General features: G+C 45.6%; 1 protein-coding gene and 1 long non-coding RNA gene across 5 annotated transcripts in view; one reads left to right on the top strand and one right to left on the bottom strand.

The window, feature by feature from the left end:
- Nucleotides 1-855: 855 nt before the first annotated feature.
- Nucleotides 856-9,882, bottom strand: LOC105477665 (uncharacterized). Of its 2 annotated transcripts, XR_003017150.2 has the most exons (4): nucleotides 9,005-9,882; nucleotides 6,115-6,340; nucleotides 1,594-1,712; nucleotides 856-1,250 (listed from the first exon to the last, which is right to left on the bottom strand). It is a non-coding gene; the product is annotated as an uncharacterized lncRNA (long non-coding RNA). The 2 variants fall into 2 exon arrangements; XR_011614637.1 differs by lacking the exon at nucleotides 1,594-1,712.
- Nucleotides 9,883-9,977: 95 nt separating this feature from the next.
- LOC105477658 (FERM, ARH/RhoGEF and pleckstrin domain protein 1) overlaps nucleotides 9,978-27,462 on the top strand; it is a 306,384-nt gene continuing 288,899 nt past the window's right edge. For 2 of the 3 annotated variants that reach the window (XM_011734252.3, XM_071081106.1), the window contains exon 1: nucleotides 10,416-10,817. The gene's annotated coding sequence lies outside the window, so the exon portion shown is untranslated. Of the gene's footprint in view, nucleotides 10,110-10,415; nucleotides 10,818-27,462 lie in introns of those variants that run through there. The other variant, XM_011734259.3, reaches the window with a different exon arrangement.

Here is a 27,462-nt window from a genome sequence, read left to right as displayed (position 1 = left end):
GGCTGCACCCCAGACCAGCTACATGAAGATCTCTGGGTGGGGAGGAGCACCTAGGCATCAGTGCATAACAAAGGTCCCCAGGCCATTCCAATATGCACCCAAGTTCGAGAACCAGTGGCTTGTTTAAAGAATAACTTCCTCATTTCACATGCACTGTCATGCTCTGTCTCTTTCTTTCTCCCTCTGGGACTTCACAGGGCTCTGGAGTGACCAGCAGGGCAGTGTTTAAGCATTTACTTACTCTTGCTCTGACTTCTCTGACTTTAGTAGCCTTAAATACCATGTGAGTCTATCCTGAGCCATCTGTAACTAGACATTGTTACCAAAAAAAAAAAAAAAAGACATTTGAGAGAATATTAGAGTCCTCCAGTTAGAACCAGTTTGATAAATCAAAGATTTTTTTTTTTTTTTTTTTTTTTTTTTGAGACGGAGTCTCGCTCTGTCGCCCAGGCTGGAGTGCAGTGGCCGGGTCTCAGCTCACTGCAAGCTCCACCTCCCGGGTTCACGCCATTCTCCTGCCTCAGCCTCCGGAGTAGCTGGGACTACAGGCGCCCGCCACCTCGCCCGGCTAGTTTTTTGTATTTTTAGTAGAGACGGGTTTCACCATGTTAGCCAGGATGGTCTGGATCTCCTGACCTTGTGATCCGCCCGTCTCGGCCTCCCAAAGTGCTGGGATTACAGGCTTGAGCCACCGCGCCCGGCCGATAAATCAAAGATTAATACCATGAATTGAATTTAGAAATTCCTTAAGAAATTTGTGTTAATATACACAGAATATATTTGAATTTATGATGATCTTTATCTTCATTTAGAGCAAGAAATTTGTAGGTGATACGGCAATTAATCAGGTGATAATAGGGCTGAATGTAATATTTTTTCTGACATTTTATTTTTAACACCTTTATTGAGATATAATTCACATACTATAAAATTTACCCACCATACAATTTATGCATTTTAAGTGTACAATCCAGCTTGGCACGGTGGCTCATGCCTGTAATCCCAGCACTTTGGGAGGCAGAGGCTGGTGGATCACTTGAAGTCAGGAGTTCAAGACCAGCCTGGCCAACATGGTGAACCCTGTCTCTACTAAAAATACAAAAATTAGCTGGACGTGGTGGCATGCACCTGTGATCCCAGATACTCGGGAGGCTGAAGCAGAAGAATCACTTGAACCTGGGAGGTGGAGGTTGTAGTGAGCCAAGATCATGCCACTGCACTCCAGCCTGGGTTACCAAATAAGACTCCATCTAAAAAAAAAAAAAAAAAGTGTAAAATTCAAAGGCTTTTAGTATATTCAGAGTTTCACAATCATCTCCACAATTTTAGAACATTTTCATCACTCCAAAAAGAATCCTTGTACTCATTAGCATTCACTTCCCATTCTCCTCCAACTCCCCAGCCCCTGGCAATCTCTACTCTGTCTCTACAGATTTGCTGACTCTTGATCTTTTCTAGAAATAGAATCATATACAATAAGGTCTTCTGTGTCTGGCTTCTTTCACTTATGATGTTTTCAGGGTTTATCCATGTTGTAGTACGTGTCAGTACTTTCTTTTTATTGCCAAATAATATTCCATTGAATAGATATACCATATTTTGTTTGTCCATTCATTATTTAATGGGCTTCCAGGTTGTTTCTGCTTTCTGGCTACTTTGAATAATGCTCATATGAATTTGTGGACATGTTTTCATTTCTCTTGAATATATACCTAGGAGTACAATTCATCTTATTATAAAATGTTCAAACATACAACAAAGTTGAATTTTACAGTGAATGTCCCTCTAGTCACCACCATAATTCTATTAAAATTTTAATCTTCTTTCGTCACATATCTATCAATCAGCCTTTTTATTTTATTTTTGAGACCGAGTCTTGCTCTGTCGCGCAGGCTGGAGTGCAGTGGTGTGATCTCGCCTCACTGCAACCTCCACCTCCCAGGTTCAAGTGATTCTCCTGCCTCAGCCTTCCAAGTAGCTAGGATTACAGGCGCCTGCCACCACGCCTGGCTAATTTTTTGTATTTTTAGTAGAGACAGGGCTTCACCATGTTGGCCTGGCTGGTCTCGAACTTCTGACCTCAGGTGATCCACCTGTCTTGGCTTCCCAAAGTGCTGGGATTACAGGTGTGAGCCACTGCACCCAACCAAATTTTAGCTTTCTTATTGGGTGTGTGGTGCTCAATGCATTTTTGGACAACAAAAATACTTCAGGTAGTCATCAACAATGACATACCTTCCCTTTACGTACCATTTCATTCTCTGAGAATCAAAGGGCAAGATCCTAGGCCGGACTGAAAATGATTTCAGTCTATGACCTTCTTTTGCTTCCCTCCTAAAGTTCTCCTTTTGAAAGTGAAGTGAAAAATAAATGACCTGAAGTCTTTACTTTTTATCCTATCCTACTTTCTATCCTAAAAAAGTGCATTTTGAATACTTTCTCCAGTTGTCCTAGATTTTTTTTTTTTTTTTTTTTGAGGCGGAGTCTCGCTCTGTCGCCCAGGCTGGAGTGCAGTGGCGCGATCTCGGCTCACTGCAAGCTCCGCCTCCCGGGTTCCCGCCATTCTCCTGCCTCAGCCTCCCGAGTAGCTGGGACTACAGGCGCCGCCACCACGCCCGGCTAATTTTTTTGTATTTTTAGTGGAGACGGGGTTTCATTGTGTTAGCCAGGATGGTCTCGATCTCCTGACCTCGTGATCCGCCCGTCTCGGCCTCCCAAAGTGCTGGGATTACAGGCTTGAGCCACCGCGCCCGGCTAGATTTTTGAATATGGAGGCACAACACAGGATCACGGCTAAGAGGGTGGCCTCTGAAGCTTGACTGAGTCTGAATCTCTTTCTTGACTGTGTACTGTGTGTGACCTTGAGTAAATTACATAGCCTCTCTGTGTCTCAGAGAAAGCCTTCTCCTTTGTAAAATGGAAATAATAATACAAGTCCAAAGAAGTTGAAGTTGAAGGTCAAAATCTCAGCACTCTTTTTTTTTGAGACAGAGTCTGACTCTGTCACAGGCTGGAGTGTAGTGGTGTGATCTTGGCTCACTGCAACCTCTGCCTCCCGGGTTCAAGCAATTCTTGTGCCTCAGCTTCCCAAGTAGCTGGGACTACAAGGTGCATGCCCCCATACCCAGCTAATTATTTTTTTTTTTTCTTTTCTTTTCTTTTCTTTTTTTTTTTTTTTTTTAGTAGAGACGGGGTTTTGCCACATCGTCCAGGATGGTCTCGAATTCCTGAGCTCAGGCAATCCACCCACCTCGGCCTCCCAAAATGTTAGGATTACAGGTGTGAGCCACCACGCCTGGCCCAAAATGTCAGCAATTCTAATCAAAATTGTAATATGATTATTTTCAGAACTTAACAAAATGATACTAAAATTCATGTGGGGCTGGGCGTGGTGGTTCACGCCTGTAATCCCCGCACTTTGGGAGGCTGAGGTGGGTGGATCACAAGGTCAGGAGTTCAAGACCAGCCTGGCCAAGATGGTGAAACCCTGTCTCTACTAAAAATACAAAAATTAGCTGGGCATGGTGGTAGGCGCCTGCAATCCCAGGTACTTGAGAGGCTGAGGCAGAATTGTTTGAACCTAGGAGGTGGAGGTTGCAGTGAGCCAAAATTGTGCCACTGCACTTCAGCCTGGGCGACAGAGCAAGACTGTCTCAAAAAAAAAAAAAAAAAAAAAAATTAAAACATAAATAAAATAAAATAAAATTCATGTGGAAAAACAGACATGTAAGACTAGTTGGGAAAACTTTTGAAATTAACAATAATTATGGGGTACAAGCATTATCAGATAGTAAAATACATTATGAAGCCATAAACACAAACATTTTGGTAACTGGCACAGGGATAGACAGATGAGTAGAAAAGAATATTTGTGGAAAAGCGGATCCTAAGGTAGGACAAAGTTGGCATTTTAAATTGGTATGGAAGATGAAAGTAAGATGGGTTTTCAAATGGTATCTGCTCAGCCATTTGGATAAAAGATGTTGGAGGCATGTCTCATTTCTCATGCCAAAATAAGATATAGATCAATGATAAAATATAAAAAAAATTAAAGTACAGAAACATGATAATTTTTAAAAACATCTTGCATAGGGAAGACATTTCCAAGCATGATGCAAAAATGTGAAATCATAAAAGTAAACACCAACAAATCCGACAATACAAAAATTAAGAACTTGTTGTGAAAAAGAGTACCGTAGTAAAAAACACAAAAAATATTCACTACATGACAGCAAAGGGCTAATTTCCTTAACATATAAAACATTTTGAGAGTTAACGAAAAAAGATAAACAACCCAACGGCAACATGAGCAAAGCACATGAAGGGCAGTTAATGGATAAACGCCAATGGATAATTTTTTAAATAATGAGATTTTGTTTTTGCCTGTAAGACTGACAAATATGCCCGGGCGTGGTGGCTCATGCCTGTAATCCCAGCACTTTGGGAGGGCGAGGCAGGCGGATCATGAGGGCAGGAGATTGAGACCATCCTGGCCAACATGGTGAAACCTTGTCTCTACTAAAAGTATAAAAATTAGCCTGTAATCCCAGCTACTTGGGAGGCTGAGGCAGGAGAATCGCTTGAACTGAGGAGGCAGAGATTGCAATGAGCCTACATTGCACCACTGCACTCCAGCCTGGGTGACAGAGTGAGACTCTGTCTCAAAAAAAAAAAAAAAAAAAGACTGACAAATATTAAGTTTGCCAATATCCAAAGTGGGCTAAAGAATGATTATTCTCAAGCATGGTTAGGGGGTTCATTTATTGTTCCATAGTAAGTCATGCAAAGCTTAATGGCATGAAATTACCAGTTTATTGGACTGGGAATTTGGAAAGAACATAGGGTTCTTCTCCATCCATGGTGTCCTTAGCTGGTATGACTCAAAAGTTTGGGTGGTTGGAATGGCTGGGAACAGGGACAGTGGGAGCTGAAGAACTCATTCTGAGGTGGCTTCTTCACTCATGTCCTGACACGAGGGATGGGATGGTTGAAAGACCAGCTCATCTGGGACTGTCAAATGGAGTATCTCCAAATGAGCCTCTTGAGTATGACAGTCTCAGGATTGTTGGGACTTCTTACATGGCCACTCAGACTTCCAAGAACAAGTGTATGCAAAGAACAAGTTAAAAGCAGCATGGCTTATTCTGACCTAGCCATGAAAGTCACATCACTTCCACTGTATTCTACTGACTGCAACAGTCACAAGCCTGTCTGGATTCAAAGGGCATAGACATAGATCTGACCTCTCAGTGGGAGGAGTGTACAATAATTTGTGGCCATGTTGTAAAATCTCTTCAGTGGAAGAATACATTTTTTTTTTTTTTTTTGAGACAGAATCTTGCTCTGTCGCCCAGGCTGGAGTGCAGTGGCGCGATCTCGGCTCACTGCAAGCTCTGCCTCCCAAGTTCACGCCTTTCTCCTGCCTCAGCCTCCTGAGTAGCTGGGACTACAGGAGCCCGCCACCATACCCGGCTAATTTTTTGTATTTTTAGTAAAGACAGGGTTTTGCCGTGTTAGCTTGCATGGTCTCGATCTCCTGACCTCGTGATCTACCCGCCTTGGCCTCCCAAAGTGCTGGGATTACAGGAGTGAGCCCAGCGGAAGAATAAATTTTTGCAGTGTCTTTGAAGTACAATTTTGCAATATCTACCAAATCTTAATATACAACTGTTTTTTGAACCAAAGACATCCCACACAGATAGTCCCGGGATTCCTATCCTCTACCTCCCTCACTCTCTCCTTAAGCTATTCTCCATCTGGTTTCTGTCACCAGAAGTACGGTCCCTTCCCTTCCAAGGTCTTGATTCTTTGCAGAAGAATAAGGTCTCACCTCCAGATCCCAACTAATATCTTGTAAGTTCTCCAACCTCAGATGTCTATTTCATGTCAGTTGCTTTCTCTGTAGCTCAGTTTCTGCTGGTTCCATTAAGGGCTGCTGAAATTGAGCTCAAAATCCCAAGATTTCCCACCAACTACACAAGGAGATTCATATTCTTCCTGTTGACACGACTTTGAAACTGCTCATCCTAATATTCTTCCTCCTACCACATTATGCTGTGTTATCTATTGCTGCAAAACAGGTTATTCCAAAATGTGGCATAGAAGAACACTTACCATCTCATGCTTCCTATGGGTTAAGACTCTAGAAATTGCTTAGTTGGGTCCTCTGGCTTTGGGTTCCTCATGACACTGACATCACTTCAAGTCTCAGCTGGAAAGGACTTCTGTATTACACGGTTGTTGGCAGAATTCAGTGCCTCCAGGGCTGTTGGAGTAAGGCTTCCCTCTGTTCCTTGCCACTGTTGGTCCTCCATATGACATCTTACAACATGGCAGCCAGCTTCATCAAAGCAAGCAAATGAGAGGGCAAGACCGTATCAGTAAGAAGTTACAGGCCTGGTGTGGTGGCTCACACCTGTAATCCCAGCACTTTGGGGGGCCGACGAGGGTGGATCACGAGGTCAGGAGTTCAAGACCAGCCTGGCTAAGATGGTGAAACCCCATCTCTACTAAAAATACCAAAATTAGCTGGGCATGGTGGCGCACGCCTGTAATCCCAGCTACTCAGGAGGCTGAGGCACAGAATTGCTTAAATCCGGGAGGCAGAGGTTGCAGTGGCTGAGATTGTACCACTGCACTCCAGCCTGGGCGACAGAGCAAGACTCAGTCTAAAAAAAAAAAAAAAAAAAAGAAAAATAAAGTTACGGTGCTCTGTGACCTAATCACGGAAGTGACATTGCCTTCCTTTTCTGTATTCCATCCATTAGCAGTGAGTCACTAGGTCACACTCAAGGCAGGGGGATTACACAGATTGAGCCCACCACAAATGCTACAAGCAGATCTCTTTCCGCCTTGGATTTTAATACAGGCTGCCTCAGTTACTGACAGTGCATACTGCCACGTCCAGAGAGCAGCATCACCCTAAACCCAGATTCCCTGAAAGGGGATATGTTGAAGGGGTGCTAACTATGAAATAGAAAGTGGTGTTTCACTGTGACACGTGATCTCTTAATATAAAAGATTTACATGCCTCCACACACTTTTGTATATGACCAGAAAATTTCTGAAAGACTGTAAAAACTGTTGGGAAAATTATTTCTAAGAAGCGAGATTAGGGATGCAGGAAGGGTTCCTTCTAGGTTTTACTTCCTACTCTTCTATACTGCTTAACTTCTTGACATGTACACACGTTTTACAGTAAAACAGCTAAAATTAACAAGAGGAATTGTTAAGAACAGGGTGATTCCTTAATCCAAAGAGATTTTTAAACAACCCATGCCACAGCTTGGGATAAAAGGGGGATCTAGGGGGATTATACATTTTTATATTCTGAAAGTTAAGCATAAATGACACACAGTGACAAACACCTAAGTTTTTCAGAAGTTGATTTTCTAGGTTGAGGATTTTCCAGGCCAAGTACCCCTGGCTTTTCAGGGAGAGGAATTTAAAAAGTGCTTTCTGGCCAGGCACGATGGCCTCATGCCTGTAATCCCAGAACTTTGGAAGGCCAAGGCAGGGGGATCACTTGAGCCTATAAGTTTGAGGCTGCAGTGAGCTATGTTTGTGCCACTGCACTCCAGCCTGGGCGACAGAGCAAGACTTTTTTTTTTTCTTTCTTGAGATGAAGTCTCTCTCTGTTGCCCAGGCTGGGGTACAGTGAAGCGATCTCAGCTCACTGCAAGCTCTGCCTCCCAGGTTCACACCATTCTTCTGCCTCAGCCTCCACAGTAGCTGGGACTACAGGCGCCGGCCACCATGCCTGGCTAATTTTTTGTATTTTTAGTAGAGATGGAGTTTCACCGCATCAGCCAGGATGGTCTTGATCTCCTGACCTCGTGATCTGCCCACCTCGGCCTCCCAAAGTGCTGGGATTACAGGCTTGAGCCACAGTGCCCCACCAAGACCCTCTCTTAAAAGAAACAGTACTTCCTATTAGGTTAGGTACCAATCGCAGAATGTTGGTGAGAACTGGGAGGAAACGGAGGAAGTTCTCTAGTGTGACCCCGTCACTTTATAACCTCTTTAACTAGATTCCCAGAACTGCCCCTTCTCCCCCTCTTTTCCCCCATTAACTCTCTCCCCATGGGCTCCTGCCCTCAGCCTGCAAACCTCAGATTTGCTCCTTTAAGTCACCTTCACAAATGTTGATAATGTTGAGATAAGGCAGCATGGGATGTTATGTATTATGATCATATTGATTAATATGATCAATATGTGTTATTATAAGTAGTTTTAAGATCACAACTAAATCTAATTCTAGACATGCAGAGACTATGAAAGAAATGCTGTAACATGTAGAAAATGTTGGTCTTGCAAAGAGGGTGACCGGGAAAATGTCACTCTTCTAATTTTCTGTGCTTTCTATGATTTTTTGCTCTTATTATTTTTATTTTTTTGAGACGGAGTCTCACTTTGTTGCCCAGGCTGGAGTGCAATGGCATGATCTTGGCTCACTGCAACCTCTGCCTCCCAGGTTCAAGCGATTCTCATGCCTCAGCCTCTTGAGTAGCTGGGACTGCAGGCGTGCACCACAACGCCCAGCTAAATTTTGTATTTTCAGTAGAGACGGGGTTTCCCCATGTTGGCCAGGTTGGTCTCGAATTCCTGACCTCAGGTGATCCACCTGGATCAGCAAGTAACACCTGAGAGCTTGTTAGAAACAGTCTCAGACTTACTGAATCAGAATCTGCATTGCAACAAGATTCCCTGGTGATTCAGGTATACATTAGAGTTTAAAAAGCAGCCTACAGCAATTGTTCTCAAACCTGACTACACGTTGGAATCACCTGCCGAACTTTGCTGATGCTGATGCCTGGGTTAGAATCTTTATATATTTGGCTGGGGTGCAGCCAGGGTGTTGGTTTTTAATCGCAGGTGATTCCATGAGTTTGAGACCCACTGTCCTAACACCGTGGGCCTCCAAGTGTGATCCCAGGACCAAAGCAACACCACTATCTGGGAATTTGCTAGAAATGCAAACTCTCAGGCCCCACCCCAAACCTACTGAATCGGCAGCTCTGGGGCTGGAGCCTGAGAGTCCTTTAGCCCTGCAGGCGATGAGCAAGCCCTGCTTGCTAAGGTTTCATTAGGTAGGTCGGGGATGGGGCCCAGTGTTCATTTCTTGACGTTTCCAGGGGCTGCTGCTGCTGGTCGTGGTCTGAGAGCCACACTTAGAGAATCACGGGCAGAAAAAAATCTGATGTGACACACAGCTGGTTGGGCTGACAGAGCCAAGCCTCAAACCCACCATTTCTTCTCTTTAACCACAGACCACCAAATCTGCAAGTGTTAAATCTCTGCTCCTCCCCGGGAGCTGCCCACAAGCACCCCCTACTTCCAAGACCCCTGTTCTTGTCTCAACCCGCCCTTCTGTCAGGGTCCCTACACTCCACTTCTGCTCCTGTCCAGCTGTGAGTTCACTTGAGGCCTCTCCCGTGAAATCCGCCCTCTGGGTTTGAGGTCAGGGAACTCCTGTAAGACGCAAAAGGCCCAGGGTTCTGAGCCAGTGGCCTCCGAAGGCCGGAATCCGCTAGCCCCGGGTCTGGCAGAGCGTCACTTGCTGCGCCCTAGGCCTCTTCCCGCCACGCTTAGAGAGAAGGACTGGAGGCTCAGAAGGGGGTGGAGAAGGTAACGCGGCAGCTGCTGTGTGGGGACGATGACTGTGCCCCTAGATCGCTGCCTCCTGGGTCCTGAATCTTGCTCCCCGCTCCGTGGAGTTCCCGAAACCCCAAAGGCACTCAAGCGCCACAAGCCACTCCTAACCTCCCCCACCCATTCCCCAAGAGCACTGTCCCCCGAGGCTGGGCGGGCGGGAACTGTCATGGGATTCGCTCGGGCGGAGGGCGCTGGCCCAGGACGTGGGCGGGCGCGGGGTGGCCGCCGCTCCCCCGAGCTTAAGTCCCGTGCAGCCCGGGCTGGTGCCGGAAGCCCGTGCCTGTGGCTCCGGGGGAGGGGAGGGCTCGGTGGGTCCCTGAAGACGGTCCTCCCCGCGCGACGTCGCAGACGAAGCAGCCCCAGGCAGGACCTCAAAAAGCGACCTGCAGAGTCCGAGCCCCTGACCGCCTGCCTGCCGCTCGGCTTCGCCGTGCACGCGTCTCCCGCTCTCCCCGGTTCGTTTTTCGCCACAGCGGCCGGATTCGCGTCTCGCCGGTAGCGCTCCCCGCGCTCGGTTTGGTAGCGCCGCGCGGAGCCCGGCCCTGGCTGGACGCCCAAGAGAGGCGCAGATCCCCGGTGGCGCGCTGGGCTCAGGAGGCCCCTGGGCGCACCTGCCCGAGCGGAGCGGGGCGGGCGCAGGGCGCGGGCCCGGACGCTGGAGGGGGCTGTGGCTCTCCCGCGTCCCCGCCGCTCGGGCTGCGCGGCGCCCGCCTCCCCCCGCCGAGGGGCCGGCCCAGACCCGGGGAGGGGCGGCGGCCACAGCACTTCCCGCTCGCCGGCCTCGGAGGCGGCGGGTCCGGCGCGGGCGCAGCGGTGCGGGCGCTCGGCTGGGGCGCGGGGCGGGGACGCGGCCGCCGCCCGCTTTGCGCCGCTCCTCCCTGCGCGAGTGGCGCTGCCCCCGGCGTCTAGCCGGCCATGGCGACCCGGAGCCCGCTCCCCACCCACCCCGCCTGCTCCGCCCTCCCCTCCGCCCCGCGCCACCTTTGATGGCTCGGACCTCGGCCGGCCACCGCCAGCCCCGCTCGCGCGCCCGCGCCGCCGCCGCCGCCCGCGGGTATTAATAGCCGGCGCCGCCGCGCCCTCGGCCGCCGGAGGCTTGGGAGCCGCCGAGCCCGGAGCCCGAGCCGGGAGAGGGAGCCGCCGCAGCCGCCGGCGCTGTGGAGGTAGGAGGCGCGCGGTGAACAATGACCGCGGCGGGAGGGCGGGGGCCGGCGGGGTCCGGGCCGCGGGCTGCAACTTGTGCGAGTCCAGGCTCCCGCAGCGCACGGCCGGGGCCGCGGGCGAAGGTGGGCGCGTGGTCCCCGGGGTCCTGCTCCGCGTAGTCGGGCGGCGGGCCGGGCCCGGGCAGCCCTGGCCACCATCGCAGGAGCTCGGGGGCCTCGGGGCTCCGCGCCGCCCCCTGCGCCCCTCTCCCCTCACCTCCGCCGACCTGGGGCTGCCGGGCTCCGCGCCGGTCTCCGCTAGCCTCTCCCGACCCTGGCGCCCTTCCCCCGCTTCCTCCCGTCCTACCCGCCCGCTGACAGCGCCGGACGCCGCTTCCGGACCTCGGGCCGCAATCTCGGCCCGTGAGGCCGGTTGCGGGCCGGGGAGGTGGCCGCTGGCGTGGTTGCCACCGCGCCGCCGGGTGCCCGCCGCTCGCCCACGCGCGGCGCGAGGTTCCCGGCGGGTGACAAAGAGGAACACACCCTCTGCCCAAGTTAAATTTGTGTCTCTCTTTACTGTCTGCCTTTATGCAGGGCAAAGTTTTTATTTTTTATTTTTTGAAGCAAAGGACAGATTGTTTTGCAGCGAGCATTTCCAAACAACTTCTGATTGTGGTTTTACGATTCAAGTTCCGGAAACTTTAGCTGTGTGATCCGGCTGGACCCCAGAGACTGTGTGTGTGTGTGTGTGTGTGTGTGTGTGTGTGTGTGTGTGTGTGTGTGGTTTTATTTGAGGGGGGAAATATGAGTTCCCTGTAATGAGTCTGGATCTCGTTTGTGGCAGCTGGAGACCAGCGGCTGTTGGGGATCGAGTAGTGTTCCCCAGAAAGGAGGGAGCCAAGGCTCACAAAGAAGCGAGGCCCTGGTGTCTGATCAGCTCGTGGAGACGTGGGAGAGCCTGCTTCTCATCTGGAACAGTTTAGCAGCCTCGGCCTCCCTCTCTCTCCCAGCCGTGGGGAGTACCGGTGGCCTCTGGTCGTTTTAGTTTATTTTGTTAAGGCCGTTCTCTTTGTCAGTTTACCAGGTTTGACCGCCCAGCCCTGGCCTCTGCATGGAAACCTCTGGGCGCCCCTCTCCTTCCAGTAGGCAGCATCTTCTGAGCCAAACCCTGGCCTAGCACTGGATTCCGTTTAATTTGCTTTGCACGTGGTGACTTGCGGAGCCCATTTCAGAACATCCTCCAGCATTGTCTTGCTTTTCTTATTCAGTCTGAACAAGGGGAGGAGAAAGAAATATCTTTCTGGTCCTGAAAGCTTTAGGGGAGTTGCCTTAAAAATTGGCTTCGTTGTTCCGGAGACTTTAGGAGGGCCCTGTTTCATCCTCTCTTTGGCTTGCTCCCTCCTTCCACAGTGTTCTTGTAGGGGGTTTATTCTCAGTCTTTCGGATGGGTTGGCCTCCAGGATGTGACAGTTTCTGACAGTGTGCTTCATAAGTGGGTACAGCTAGCACATGGCTCACTTTATATTCCTGCAGCATCGTTCTGCAGCAAGGCGTCAATATTGGAGTTACTCCAAGCACAGCGAAGCGTTTGTGTTTTTAGAATGTCTGGCTAATAGATCTGCTTCTGGGTAAAATAAATAGAAGCATTATTGGGCAGTGGCTGCTTTACTGAGGGAATTGTTGGTGGAGACAGCGAGTAGATGCCTTCCTAGCCCAGTGCCTCCCAGAATCTCTTACTTGTTTCTTTTATGTGAACGGGAAACTAGAAATACTTGGTGTGCAGGTAGCTGTGCCTCCTAGAGGCAGGGATTCTATGGTGTCCGCATCCTGTCCCCTCCCCCCCCCCCCCCCCCGTTATTTGGGGTGTGGTGTTTCATTGAGAAGTTCTGTCATTGTGGGAATCCTTTGGAAGTTTGGTTTATAATGCCCCCTTTCATAGTGATATTATCTTCCTTGAATTGATACAGGGATGGATTTATTCCTTGGTTCATAATAGAATGCTAACTTTGTAGCCAAACTTATCAAAGAAGATCTTTAAATAATTATCTCGGAGAAGTTTCTTACTGGGCTATTGCATTCACCTCAAAATTATCCTGAGTTTGCAAGGAACCTGGAGGAATGTTTTTGTTTCACTTTTCATTAAACTGTCCAAGGGGGCTGGGCGTGGTGGCTCACACCTGTAATCCCAGCACTTTGGGAGACCGAGGCAGATCACTTGAGATCACCAGTTCCCAGCCTGGCTAATATGGTGAAACCCCGTCTCTACTAAAAATACGAAAATTAGCCAGGCATGGTGGCAGGCGTCTGTAATCCCAGCTGTTCAGGAGGCTGAGGCAGGAGAATCACTTGAACCCAGGAGGCAGAGGTTGTAGTGAGCTGAGATCGGGCCACTGCACTCCAGCCTGGGTGATAGAGTGAGACTCTGTCTCAAAAAAAAGCAAAAAAAAAAAAAAACAAAAAAAAGGAAACTGCCTAAGGAAATTTTGTTTTGTTTTGCTTTTTGGTTAAAGATACAAATTAAATATAGCATTGAAAGAGGTAGTTTTTTTTTAAACAGTGAAGCTTATACTCATTTAATTTATTGAACATATAATAGCTTAATTCATTTGGAAAAGTGTAATACTTAGGAGGAGGATGCTTGTGATAAATATCAGAAAAAAGAACTCTTTTCACCCTGGAGGGGATTAGAGAATACTAGAGAAAGGATAAAAAGCTGGTTTCTGCAAGCAGAATAGACTTAGGAAAAATGGCATTGTGATTTTCCCAGAGGATAAGAGAAATTCTATGGATTTGTAAGTACTGTACTTGCCTGATTTTTTTTTTTTTTTTTTTGAGATGGAGTTTTGCTCTTGTTGCCCAGGCTGGAGTGCAATGGTGCAATCTCGGCTCACTGCAACCTCTGCCTCCCAGGTTCAAGCAATTCTCCTGCCTCAGCCTCCCGAGTAGCTGGGATTGCAGGCATCCGCTACCATGCCCAGCTAATTTTGTATTTTTAGTAGAGATGGGGGGGGGGGTTTCTCCATGTTGGTCAGGCTGGTCTCGAACTCCCGACCTCAGGTGATTTGCCTGCCTCGGCCTCTCAAAGTGCTGGGATTACAGGCGTGAGCCATGGAGCCCGGCCTTGCCTGATGTTTTGATAGCATGGTGGACTGGACATTTTAAAGAAGCCCTTTGTAACTGGCCTGCCTTACTGCAGATAACTGCTTAGTGTTTTTAAGAAATGCACTTTCCTCACCAGCTGAAGGTGCTACAGATAAGAGGGGCAGATATAATCCTGTAATGTAGGTGCTAGAGTCTTTCTACCTTGGATGCACAGGTATTCCCTGTATTGGTTACCACTTGCCTGGGAGGGGAGGGTGTGGGGTCTTAGGCGCTTGTGGCAGTCTCTCTCCTATTTGCTGCTTTTGATTGAAAGGAGCCTCTCCAAGCCTTGCTATTGAATGGGAAGCAGTGGATCAACTTTTCTTGCCTTTTAGTGTCAGAGTTTATTCTGTGGTGGTACTGGGTGGCAGTCCTCTTTCTCAGCCATGGTGACTTAGGTAGGCTGTTACCTCCTTAACCACTTCCACATGGCCAGGCAGATCAGTGCCAAATGGTTTTCATTCAAGTTACTTCAAATCCTGATTTCTCCAGTTCCGTTCTGCCAAATGCAGCCTTTGTTTTTAATCAAGAAGCCCCCAGAAAACGTGTATTTAAAACTGGCAAAACTTTTTATAGGATGCCCTTGCCCTGGTTTGAGTTAGTTAAAAATGTTTGGCCAAGTGGATACTTTGAGCAAAAGTGGATAATTCATACATTACTAAAATATCATGCTTGGAGCTTTTGATACTAATCCAGCGACACTGAAACTGAGGCATGCTCAGTGCTGCCTGCAAACTATTAACTCAAATTGTAAGTTTTCTTAGTTTAATGTGGGTGGAAATTATAGACAAACTTCAAGACTTGCAATTAATGTGGGAATTCATCATTTACACTGAATTTCATATGTAAGACTGTCATATTTGTTCATACATTTAAAAAAGCCTCAGGCCACACTAGACTGCCTTTAACTCTCAATTATGATAATAACCTCTGACCACAAGAGTAACTTCACTTTATGTGCAGACTTTTGACGAAATGTTTTGCATAAATTATCAATTAGAAGACTTAAAAATCCAGTATTATGATGACTTTCAGTTTTTGTTCTTATTCATTTAGGATCTAGTATAGTATTTGAATATAGCAAACCCTTGATAAATTCTTGTGTTCTGTTTTCTTTTTGAAAGAGGGTCTCACTCTGTCACCAGGCTGGAGTGCAGTGGTGATCATGGCTCACTGCAGCCTCGACCTGTTGGGCTCAAGTAATCCTTCCATCTCAGCCTCCCGAGTAGCTGTGACTACAGACGCATGCCATCGCACCCAGCTAATTTTTTCTTTAAAAATTTTTTCTTAGAGTCTCACCAATATATTGCCCAGTCTGGTAAATCCTTGTTGAATGAATAATAAATCCAGTTTTTACCATCCCTTCAAATTAGTCTTTAGGGTTTTTAAAGGAAACTTGTTATTAGAACTGATAGATTGCAGTTCTGGCAGTTTGATATTTGATTTTGTTTTCATTTCATTCTGATTCAGCAATTTAATCCTTAAAGCTAAGTCAGATTGTAAAAAGACAGAGGTTCCTTTTAAAAAAAGACAGTAAGGTGAGGTGGCTCACACCTGTAACCCCAGCACTTTGGGAGACCGAGGTGTGCGGATCACCTGAGGTTGGGAGGTCAAGACCAGCCTGACCAACATGGAGAAACCCCGTCTCTACTAAAAATACAAAATTAGCCGGGCGTGGTGGCACATGAGTGTAATCCCAGCTACTCGGGAGGCTGAGGCAGGAGAATCGCTTGAACCCGGGAGGTGGAGGTTGTGGTGAGCTGAGATTATGGCCATTGTATTCCAGCCTGGGCAACAAAAATGAAGCTCTGTTTCAAGAAAAAACAAAACAATAAAAGCATGAAGAAGAAAGTAAAACAAACTAGAAATCCTACCGTCTGTTACTGACTCCTACCTTAGCATTTTGGCATCTGTTCTTTTATATAGCCTTCTCATTTCTTAACCTCCCCCAAATTTGACATTATACGTGTTTTATATAGTACTTGTCTGTAAATTGAATGTGCTCACCGTTCCTTTTTGTACTTTGAAGCTTGCCTTCTGGGATACATTTTCCTTCTTCCTGAGATCCATCTTTTAGAAATTCTGTTAGCATCTGTTGGTGGTAACTTCAGTTTTTGCATGTCTTAGATATCTTTGTTCTTGAATGGTAAATGTATCTAGTTGTGCAATTCTGTATTGTTCCTGTATTAATCAGCTGTGTTCTCGTCCCATTCCTATTGCTGTCTAATTATTTGTAAGTAGTCTGTCTTTTCTCTCTGGCTACTTTTAAGATCCTTTGGTGTTCTGCAGTCTGGCTATGACATGTCTAGGTATTTCTTCTCTCCTTTACTTTTTTTTTTTTTTTTTTGAGTCAGGGTCTCACTACCGTTGCCCAGGCTGGAGTGCAGTGGCATGATCTCGGCTTACTGCAGCCTCAACTTCCTGGGCTCAAGTGATCCTCTCACCTCAGCCCCCTAAGTAGCTGGGACTACAGGCAAGCACCACCACACCTGGCTAATTTTTTGTATTTTTACTAGAGATGGAGTTTTGCCATGTTGCCCAGGCTAGTCTTGAACTACTGGGCTCAAGTGATCCTCCTGCCTCGGCCTCCCAAAGTGCTGGGATTATGGGCATGAACCACCAGCCTGGCTCTCCTTTACTTTTATTCTTCTCTCTCTTCCCTCTTCTCCTCCCCCTCTCTTCTGCTCCTCTTCCCTGCTCCCATGCTACTGTCTTTCCCATCCTCTTTATTAGTTTATTTTCTGTTGCTCAGCAATATTTCAGTGGCTGGATATGCTATGACTTGCGTATCTACTCACCTTTGGCCATTCAAGTTGTTTTCAGTGTTGGCTATCATGAATACAGCTGCTGTGAACATCAGTGAACAAATCTTTGTGTAGAGAGATGTTTTTTATTTTTCCTGCTGGGTCTTAGGTGTGTGCATAACTTTGTAATAAGTTATTTGTAAGAAAGTGTTGGCACCACTTTATATTCCCACCAGTGACGTATGAGACTTCTAGTTACTCCAATCCTGATCAACACTTGAAATACTCAGTCTTTCCTTGTAGCCATTCCAGTGGCTATGTAGCAATATCTCACTGTGGTTTTGTTTTATATTTTCCTGATAACTAATGAAATGTTTTCATGTACTTATTGACCATTTGTATATCTTCTTTTGTGAGTGTCTGTTAGATTTTTTTTTTTTTTTTTGAGACAGAGTCTCACTGTGTCGCCCAGACTGGAGTGCAGTGACATAATCTTGGTGCGCTGCAACCTCCGCCTCGCAGGTTCGAGTGATTCTTCTGCCTCAGCCTCCCGAGTAGCTGAGATTACAGGCATGCACCATGCTATTTTTTGTATTTTTGGTAGAGATGGGGCTGAAACCCATCCCTGGCACCCTGGCCCACCGTGTTGGCCAGGCTGGTCTCAAACTCCTGACTTCAACCGATCCACCTGCCTCGGCTTCCCAAAGTGCTGGGATTACAGACGTGAGTCACTGCGCCCGGCAGATCTTTACTGTTTTTAATTTTTTTGTTCAGATTGTTTTATATAGCTTTACTTAGTATACTTGATATACAGCAAACTGCACATTCTTAATGTCATCTTATAGTTGTAGTTCTTTATATATTTTCTGTATAAATCCTTTGTAAAGATCTATATAGTATGAATATTTTCACCCAAGCTATTTTTTCCTTTTCGTTTTTAAATTATCTTTTGAAAGGCAAAAGTTATTAGGAAAGTGTTTTATATGGTCTAGTTATTGAACTTATTTAACGTCAGGAAATATATTCAGTGTTGGAAAAATAGCACATTTCTTGTCTTTAAGGCAAGAGAAAAAGAGCATATTGCTCCTTTCAAGAGGTCAGGCTCCATTTACTGGATGGCGATAGAACAGTTTTGTTCTTATCTAACTAAAACGGAGTTGGAAAAAACCTAAAGATGAAGAAAAAATTACCTGCTTAATTTGAAAATATAAGCAAATAAGTGTGTAACATTATGATCAAATAAACAGATTTTAACAGTCCCAAATTGAGTTGTGTTTGTTCTTGTTCCCACAGAAGGATTATGGGAAAAAATGTTTTGGAAATGAATGAAAAATGGGTGCCCTGGGCAAAAGCAAGCTGTAACATTCTAAAAAGAGGTTAGTGTGGCAGATACACAGCTCTGCAGTCTTGCTTTCTGCAGTTTCAGTTACCCACGGTCAACCACAGTCTGAGTAAACAATTCACAGGTCTTAAACGGTGTGCTGTTATGAGTAGCGCCATGAAATCTCATAGCGTCGCACTCTGTCCCTTCTTCATTATGAGAAGAAGCTGAGTACAGTGCATTAAGATATTTTGAGAGATCACATTCACGTAAGTTTTATTACAGTATATTGTCGCTCTGTTTTATTACTAGTTGTTGTTAATCTTACTGTGTCTACTGCATACATTCCAGTGTACCACAGGTATGTAAGTATAGGAGAACACAGAGTACATGTAGGGTTCAGTGCCATCTGCGGTTTTTAGGTATCCACTGGGAGTCTTGGAATGTAAACCATCTGGAGAGGGGGACATTAGTTTCTCTGTTTTGGTAGTAATTGTATCTTTTTATTGACGTATTGTCCTTAGTTTCTGGGCCAAAGAACAAAAATTGTAAGGTCAGGAAGTACGTTTCTCTAATTTTTGGTATTCTTGCCCATAGAAGCCCAGTGATAAACATTGGTTGATTTGAGCTAAAATTTGTGAAATATACACTCTCTATGACATTTTAGAATAAGGAAGACATAGGATGATATCAAAGGTGACAAGAATTTGGAGTATAGGTGTTGAAGCCAGACAAACCTGCCCTTACATATCTTTCATCTTTTGTTTTTTTTTTTTTTTTGAGAAGAAATCTCGCTCTGTCACCCAGGCTGGAGTGCAGTGGCGCGATCTTGGTTCACTGCAACCTCCGCCTCCCGGGTTCAAGCAATTCTCCTGCCTTAGCATCCCAAGTAGGTGGGATTACAGCTGCATGCCACCACGCCCGGCTAATTTTTGTATTAGCCAGGTTGCTCAAACTCCTGACTTCAGATGATCCACCTGCCTCGGCCTCCCAAAGTGCTGGGATTACACGTGGGAGCCACCATGCCTGGCCATATCTTCCATCTTTGATGTTGGACAAGTTATCAATGCTCTTTTGCTAAAACCTCAAGGGGACATTTAAGAGTACATTTATCTGCAAGTGGCAGAATGTCTGACTAATAGCAGTTTCAGCCGTCAAATACTGAGTTGCTTCAAGTAATAAAGGGGTTCCCAGTCCATGTCTCAGCCCAAAATATCATCAAGGACCCAGATGCATTCTGTCCTTCTACTCTGCTGCCCCTCGGCATGTTGATTTTTGCACTTGGACTTGTTGGCCCGTGGTTAATTAGACTGCTGCAGCCTAATTAGTCATTATACCTAATGACAGTTGCAGCTCCAAGCTTCATATTCTCACACATTTGTTGTTACCAGGTCAGTAGCAGCATAGGCTTCTCATTGAGCAAAATTTTTCCCAGAAGCCTCCAGCATCTGGGAGGTCTTTGAAGAGGATTCTGGGGAATGTTTGTGTGCTCTTAAAAAGAGACCCAAAGACTAGATGTGATGCCTGGAATCACAGCAGCCATGTTGTTACTAGACCTGAAGCAGGCAAGAGGGTGACGGAGCTGAAAGGTAGAACCAGAGTCCATAAATGCATCATTGAGTCATGTAGATCTTCTGCACCTGAGCTTAGCATGCTAAATACTAATCTGGTTTAGGATACCAAAAAATACGTGAAGTTACTTTCTCATCCTACTTGAGTTGGGGTTTTTGGTTAGTGCCATCTAAAGCATCATGACTGATGTATTAATTGGGAGACTTTATCTTTCATCTGCTATTTAGTATTATCTATGAGAAAACTGATTTCTACCTGTTAATTATGTGGAAAGTGACTTAAAGTCATATCAAATCACTGTTAGAGATGATCTCTTTGTAAGAACTTTAGATGTTTGATAATGTGTTCAAGTCATGCAACAGAGTCTACGTGAATTTCACCTCCTTTTAAGCTGGCCTTGCACGGCATCTGCTTGGAATCTACTATTTGGCAATTTGGGTTACAGAACATACTTGAGAGTATTGCTTCATTTCTTCGAGAAAAAAAATGAGGGAAGCGCCAGCCATTTCTGTCAATCTCGAATAGCATCTGTCTGCACATTTAATATTGTGAGGAACTTATTAATCAGGGGTTTGTGATCTTCCTTTGTAATCTTACTGGAGTTTTTGGTTCTCTAATATCAGGTGTTGGCAGGGGCCAAGATGGATCCAAGTGGAGTGAGCTGTTTGGAAATATCAGGATATGGGGGAAACCAGAGATTTTCTAAATGAGACAAACATTTTAGTGAATCTGTGAAGAAAAGTTAAGTGATTTAGTAACGTTAAAAATATACATACATATTTATTTTGACACAGACTCTCGCTTTGTTGCTCAGGCTGGAGTGCAGTGGCACAATCTTGCCTCACTGCAACCTCCGCTTCCCGGGTTCAAGTGATTCTCCTGTCTCAGCCTCTCAAATAAGTGGGATTACAGGTGCCTGTCACCACACCTGGCGAATTTTTGTATTTTTAGTAGAGACGGGCTTTCACCATGTTGGTGAGGCTGGTTTCAACTCCTGGCCTTAGGTGATCCGCCCGCCTCGGCCTCCCAAAGTGCTGGGATTACAGGCGTGAGCCACCATGCCTGTCCTTCTTTGAGGTTTAATGTGTAGATTTGTGTAACCAACTCCACAGTCACGCTAGGGGACATTTCTGTCAACTCAGAACATTCCCTTGTGCTGCACCCCCAGCCCCTGTTAACCACCCATCTTTGTTCTGGCACTAACTATAGTCTGGTCTTTTCCAGTATGTCATCTAAATGGAATCTTAGCATTTGTAACCTTTTGAGACTGGCTTCTTTCATTCAGCCTGATGTCTTTGCGATTCCCAGAGCTCGCTCACTTTTGCTGTCTAGTTAATATCCATCATATGGATGTACCACAGTGTGTTTATCCATTCACTTATTGAAGAACAGTTGACTTGTGTCCAGTTCGGGGCAATTATGAATAGAGCTGCTACAAACTCTCGCACACAGGTTTTGATGTGGACGAAGTTTGATTTCTCATGGACAAATAGCTAGAAGTGAAATCCTTACCAGCACTTGGTATCATCAGTATTTTTTAGTCATTTTAATAGGTGTGTAGTGATATCTCATCATGGTTATATATTTTTTTAACCAAAAAAAAAAGTATAGAGAAAAACATCTTTAAGAAGGGCTTACCTGAAGATGTGACTAAATAATTTCCTGGACCCTCTGACAGACAAAGACTGGAAGAGCTCTGCTGGCTGCCTGCGTTTTGAAGGAATGGATTGGAAAGAGCAATTTGTGTCTAAAATCTCCAGGCCCAGAATGGAACAGTGTCAGTGGGAATAAATAAGATGTCAGTCCTGTAGGTGCTTATCTCAAAGACCTGATGGGGCATGTAGGTTTAATTCCAGTAACTAGTTTGTTAATTCTCTATGTGAATATATAGGGATAATCATTCAAAAATAAAATTACCGAAGCAACTGCAAGGCCTTGTGAAGGTGGAGAAAAGAATGCAGGCGCCACGGCATGCCTTTGTTATCTATCGCTGCATGACACATTATACCCAAAGTTGAGTGGCTTGAAACAATGCTAAATATTGATTATCTTTTGCTGTTTTTGTGGATTAGGAGTTTGGAAGTGGCTTCAGTGAACAGTTCTGGCTTGGAAGTTTGCGATAAAGATGTCAGCTAGGAGCTTGGCATGATGGCACATACCTGTAGTCTCAGCTACTCAGGAGGCTGAGGGGAGAGGATCGCTTGAGCCCAGGAGTTCCCAGCCTCGGCAGCATAGCAAGACCCCATCTCTATTTTTTGGAAAAGTCAAATGGGGCCGGGCACGGTGGCTCACGCCTGTAATCCCAGCACTTTGGGAGGCCAAGGCAGGCAGATCACCTGAGGTCAGGAGTTTGAGACCAGCCTGACCAACATGGAGAAACCCCATCTCTACTAAAAATACAAAATTAGCTGGGCGTGGTAACGCACGCCTGTAATCCTAGCTACTCCGGAGGCTGAGGCAGGAGAATCGCTTGAACCGGGAGGCGGAGGTTGTGGTGAGCTGAGATTGCGCCATTGTACTCCAGCCTAGGCAACAAGAGCGAAACTCAAAAGAAAAAAAAAATCAACTGGGACTGTGGGGTCTGCTACCAAGAAGCCCAATAAGCTCCTTAGGCAGGGTGCTTGAATACCTTACAACATGGTGGCTAGCTTCTCCCAGAGTGAGTGAACCATGAGGAAACCAAGGCGAAACTGCTGTGTTTTTTTTAAATTTTAATTTTACTTATTTTTGAGACAAGGTCTCACTCTGTCACCCAGGCTGGAGTACAGTGGTGTGATCTCAGCTCATTGCAATCTCTGCCTCCCAGGCTCAAGTGATCCTCCCACTTCAGCCTCCCAAGTAGCTGAGACTACAGGTGTGCACCACCACACCTGGCTAATTTTTGTATCTATGTAGAGACGGGAGTCTCACAATGTTGCCCAGGCTGGTCTTGAACTCCTGAGCTCAAGTTGTCATCCGCTTTGGCCTCCCAAAGTGCTGGGATTATGGGGGTGAGGCACTGTGCCTGGCTTCGCCATGGCTGATATGCCAGCCATGGAAGTTATATACTGTTACTTCCACAGTATTCTTGGGCCTACTGCCAGCCATGACTTAAGGGGAGGCAGTTACACAAAAGTGTGGATGCCAGGAGGCAAGAATCATTGAGTGTTATCTTGGAAGCTGGCTGCCACAGGACCCTGAGGTAGCTGTGTTCAAATCCCCGCTCTACTTCTCAAAAGTTGCGTTGTCTAGAGCAAGTCATTTCATTTGAATCCCTGTTTCCTTCCATATTTTAAAAATAAAAATAATACCTTCTGAATAATGCCCATTATAATACAAATAATGGATTCTAAATAACTAATTATAAAAGTCCTTGTGATCAGTGTTTTTTAAGATTTGGAATTTTGGCCATTTGGAATTTCTTTTGAGAATGAAAGATAAGATATAAAAACATACTCTGGCAATTTATAAAAGACTTAAGACGTGGTAGCTGTTATATGTATTATTTAACTATAAAGCTTTGAATCTGAACTGTGTGTAAGCATAAAAACAAAGATAAACATTAAATTATAATAACGTTCTTTTTAGTAAAAGTCTTAGTCATACAGCTTCTTTCACTTATTTTTATAGATAAGATCTTGTACCATCTCCCAGGCTGGAATGCAGTGGCATAATCATAGCTCACTGTAGCCTTGAACTCCTGGCTCAAATGATCCTCCCACCCCAGCTTGCCAAAGTGGGGGGATTAGAGGCATGAGCCAGTGTGCTTGGCTAATTTTTAAATTTTGTGTAGAAATGGGACCTTGCTATGTTGCCCAGGCTGGTCTTGAACTCCTGGCATCAAGCGATCTTCCTGCCTCAGCCTCCCAAAGTGCTTGAATGAGCCACTGTACCTGGCCCCCACTAGAATCTGGGTTTTTTTAATTTAAATTTTTATTTTTTTAAAAAGACGGTGTTTTGCTGTGTTGCCCAGGCTGGCGTCAAACTGTGCTCAAGCAGTCCTCCTGCCTTGGCATCCCAAAGTGCTGGGATTACAGGCATGAGCCACTGCACCTGACCTAGAATCTATATATGCTTTTATTTATGTTTTCCTTTCCTGCAAGGAGTAAGCCAGTCACCGAATTAGCAAAACCCAAATTCCTCATCTAGTCTTTAGTAATACCCCCAAATAAGAAATACCTAATTTGAGGTCTGCTGGGTCATGCCGGAAGGACGCCGAGAGACATTATTGATGGGTTTACCATGTCTCCAGAGTGGACATGAAGGATCACCCCACTGCATCACCACCTCTTTATGGAGATTTTAGAAAATGCTCACTTGTAAAAGTAGTTTTAGAATGCATGAATCAGCACCCTTTGAGTTGATTTGAGTAGTCAAGAAAAGTTTTGGTTTTTGAAGTGATCATTGTGTGAAATCATGTTACTGTTTTGCTGGAATTGATAGTGAGCCTGGCTGGAAGAAACCTGGTGTTTTAGCCCCGTTTTCTTTCCCAGCCTCCTGTACTTCCCTCTTCCCTCTGATCAGTCCCCCTCCCCCATGCTCGTCTAGGTGACCTTCTACAAGCCACAGAACCTTCCTCTGTCACATCTTCCCATCTGCCACTGCCCCGGCCTTCCACCAAGTCCTTCTCTGCTCTGAGATTCACCCAGTCCCTGCCTGCCTCCTTCCAGAAGCCTTCCCTAAGGCTAACGTCTCCTCCCCGGTGCCAGTGTGGACCCTCCGTGCTTTTACTGGTCTGTTTACTCTCCTCCCCACTCATTTTGGTTATTTGAGCACTAACATTTACCGAACGTTTGAAGTCCTAGGCTGAGTTCTAACAGCCCAACCACCCTGATTTTTATCCTCATTTTACATGAGAGGGAAATGAAGGCTCAGAGAGGTTAAGTGTGCCTAAGGTCACACAGCGTGTAATTGGCAGAGCACAGATAGAAGCTCAGGAAGTTTTTCCTCACTTAGAGCAACTTCTACTTAAGTATTTTACACATCTGCATTTTTAATGCCTGGCAGAGTGCCAGGAACATAGTAGGTGCTCAGTAAATATCTGTTTAAGATGAACTCTCTTAAGCGGTAAACGTCATCACAAATTATTTCTGTACATTTCTTTGTAAAATGTAGCCTCCCCTGGACTTCTGCAGGATGAGGTTCTGAGTTACTGCTCTTCCTTGTCCCTCCTGTGGCTGGCCGGGGGTCACTTACCACTTCTTTTGTGATTATACTGTTAGTTTGCTGCTTAAAAGATGAGCATGTTTGCTTAAAATTCTCTACATGACATATACTTATATGCATTGAGAAAAGGATGTTACTTATGGTTTCTTTGCATGAGATTAATCCCATTGGTTTTTATTTTCTGCTTTGAAGTTCTCTGTATTTTCTAAAGTTCCCACAAATTTTTATTGCTTTTGTAATTACCAAGCCATGTTATTTACAATGAGAAGAGAAAACTATTTTTTTTCGGAGTGCATGAAAAGGAAAACCTTAAATTTTTTTCCCCTGTGGATTAAGCTAAGCCTGCCACACATATAAAAAGTCACGTGAGACATACTTTGGCTACAGAACATGCATTGCAGATTTGTTCCTACTCTACTATTGAAACCATCTACCCAAAGGTCATTTTCTTATTCCAGTGTGTCAAAGGCACATAACAAAGTAAGAGAGGCGCACATGATACTTGAGTGAGAGGTGGTCGTTTTGGGGAGACGGTTATTCCAAAGAGTTTATTTGTAGTTCAGAAGTTCAAGGTTGTCAGATCAAGGTTGTCCAGGTCAGTGGAATGCTTTGGTTTTGGAGGTAGAGTAGCATAAGCATGAACTCAGGCTCTAGGTACCATTTGAGAAGAGTAAGTCCAAAGTCACATAAATAAACCCCAAAGTGTGAGTTTGAGGTCAGGCTCAGAGCCTTTGGCAGGGGACCAGGGCCAGGGAACAGTTGGTTTTTCTCAGGATTATAGGTAATTTAGCCAGGACTGCAGGGGCTCAGAGACTGTCTGGTGGTTTGATTCTTTTTATTTAAAAAATGGCATGCTTCACTGTTAGGAAAGAAAATTCTGAGAAAGGCGGAGATGGTTGTGTCTTCTGTCTGTGTCATGCCATTTGTGGCCGCACCTGCCTGTTCACCTGGAGAAGTTAGACAGGATGGCTCCTCCATTCCTTGGAGAGCTGGGAAAGCTGGTCCATTCCTTGCTTTCCCCGGCATAATTTTGGGCCAGGAAGGTTCATCCGTCCTAAAGATTGAGGAGAAAAATAAGAAAAGTCTATCTTCAAGGTAGAGAAATCCCAGTGATCTGCCAAAACCCATTTCCTGAAAATTGCTGGAAAGTCTAGTGCGTGAACGAGCATGGCAAAGAGCGTAGGAAGCACCTTCTGGCCCATCCTTGGGATTGTGCTGCTTGATGGGGTGCTATTCCCACGGCCAGTGTTGTGCTAGTGTCATGCGAGGCACTGTGCTCACCATGTCGCATAGATTCTTACTTGCCCATTCAATGAGGAAGGTATTCATTTGACAGGAAGCCGAGGCTTAGACTGTATGGTATTATGCCCAATGTCACACAGCTAACAAGCGAAATCAGGTTTTCCCAGAGTCCACACTCTTCTCGGAGGCACAGTTTGGGGTCTTCTTGTAGTACAGGTGTCCCTGAGTATGCCAGATGAGGGTGAGAGGAGATGTATCTTGCAAATCTTGCAAGATCAGGGTCAGACCTAAATCTTTATTGAAAATTTTATTGCTTTGTTCATTGTGGATTTTTTTTTTATTACTTCTGTTTTTTTTTGTTTGTTTGTTTTTGTTTTTGTTTTGAGACAGAGTCTTGCTGTTGTCACCCAGGCTGGAGTGTAGTGGTGTGATCTCAGCTCACTGCAACCTCCACCTCCTGGGTTCAAGTGATTCTCCTGCCTCAGCCTCCGGAGTAGCTGGGATTCCAGGCGTCTGCCACCATGCCTGGCTAATTTTTGTATTTTTAGTAGAGACGGGGTTTCACCATGTTGGTCAGGCTGGTTTCGAACCGCTGACCTTGTCATCCTCCTGCCTCGGCCTCCCAAAGTGCTGGGATTACAGGCATGAGCCACTGCACCTGACCGTATTTGCCTTATTTTTTTTAAATTTAAAAATTTTTTTGAGGCTGAGTCTTGCTCTGTTGCCTAGGCTAAAGTGTAGTGGTGCAACCTCCATCTCCCAGGTTCAAGGGAATCTCCTGCCTCAGCCTCCTGAGTAGCTGGGATTATAGGCACCCGCCACCACGCCTGGCTAATTTTTTTTTTTTTTGTATTTTTAATAGAGACAGGGTTTTGCCATTTTGGTCAGGCTGGTCTTGAACTCCTGACCTCAGATGATCTACCCACTTGGCCTCCCAAAGCGCTGGGAGTACGGGAGTGAGCCACCACGCCTGGCTTATATTTGCCTTATTTTGTTTTCTTTCCTTAAGGTTTTTTTTTTCTTTTTTTTTTTTTTCTTTTTCTTTTTCTTTTTTTTGAGATGGAGTCTTGCTCTGTCATACAGACTGGAGTGCAGTGGCGTGATCTTGGCTCACTGCAAACTCCGCCTCCCAGGTTCACGCCATTCTCCTGCCTCAGCCTTCTGAGTAGCTGGGACTACAGGCGCCTGCCACCATGCCTGGCTAATTTTTTGTATTTTTAGTAGAGACAGAGTTTCACAGTGTTAGCTAGGATGATCTCGATCTCCTGACCTCGTGATCCGCCTGCCTCGACCTCCCAAAGTGCTGGTATAACAGGCGTGAGCCACTGCGCCCAGCCTGTTTTCTTTCCTTAAGTTTTAAAAAATGGACTTTATTATTCACAGCAGTTTTAAGTTCTCAGCAAAATCGAGCAGAAGTTAGAATTCCCCTATGCTCTCCCCCTGAACCTCCCCTACCATCAATATCCCACAGTTTCCTTAATTTTTACATTTTTGAGAATGC

This window comes from Macaca nemestrina, chromosome 16 (assembly GCF_043159975.1).
Source record: "Macaca nemestrina isolate mMacNem1 chromosome 16, mMacNem.hap1, whole genome shotgun sequence".
Taxonomy (NCBI): Eukaryota; Metazoa; Chordata; class Mammalia; order Primates; family Cercopithecidae; genus Macaca; species Macaca nemestrina.
This window is presented reverse-complemented; position numbering and strand designations above follow the sequence as displayed.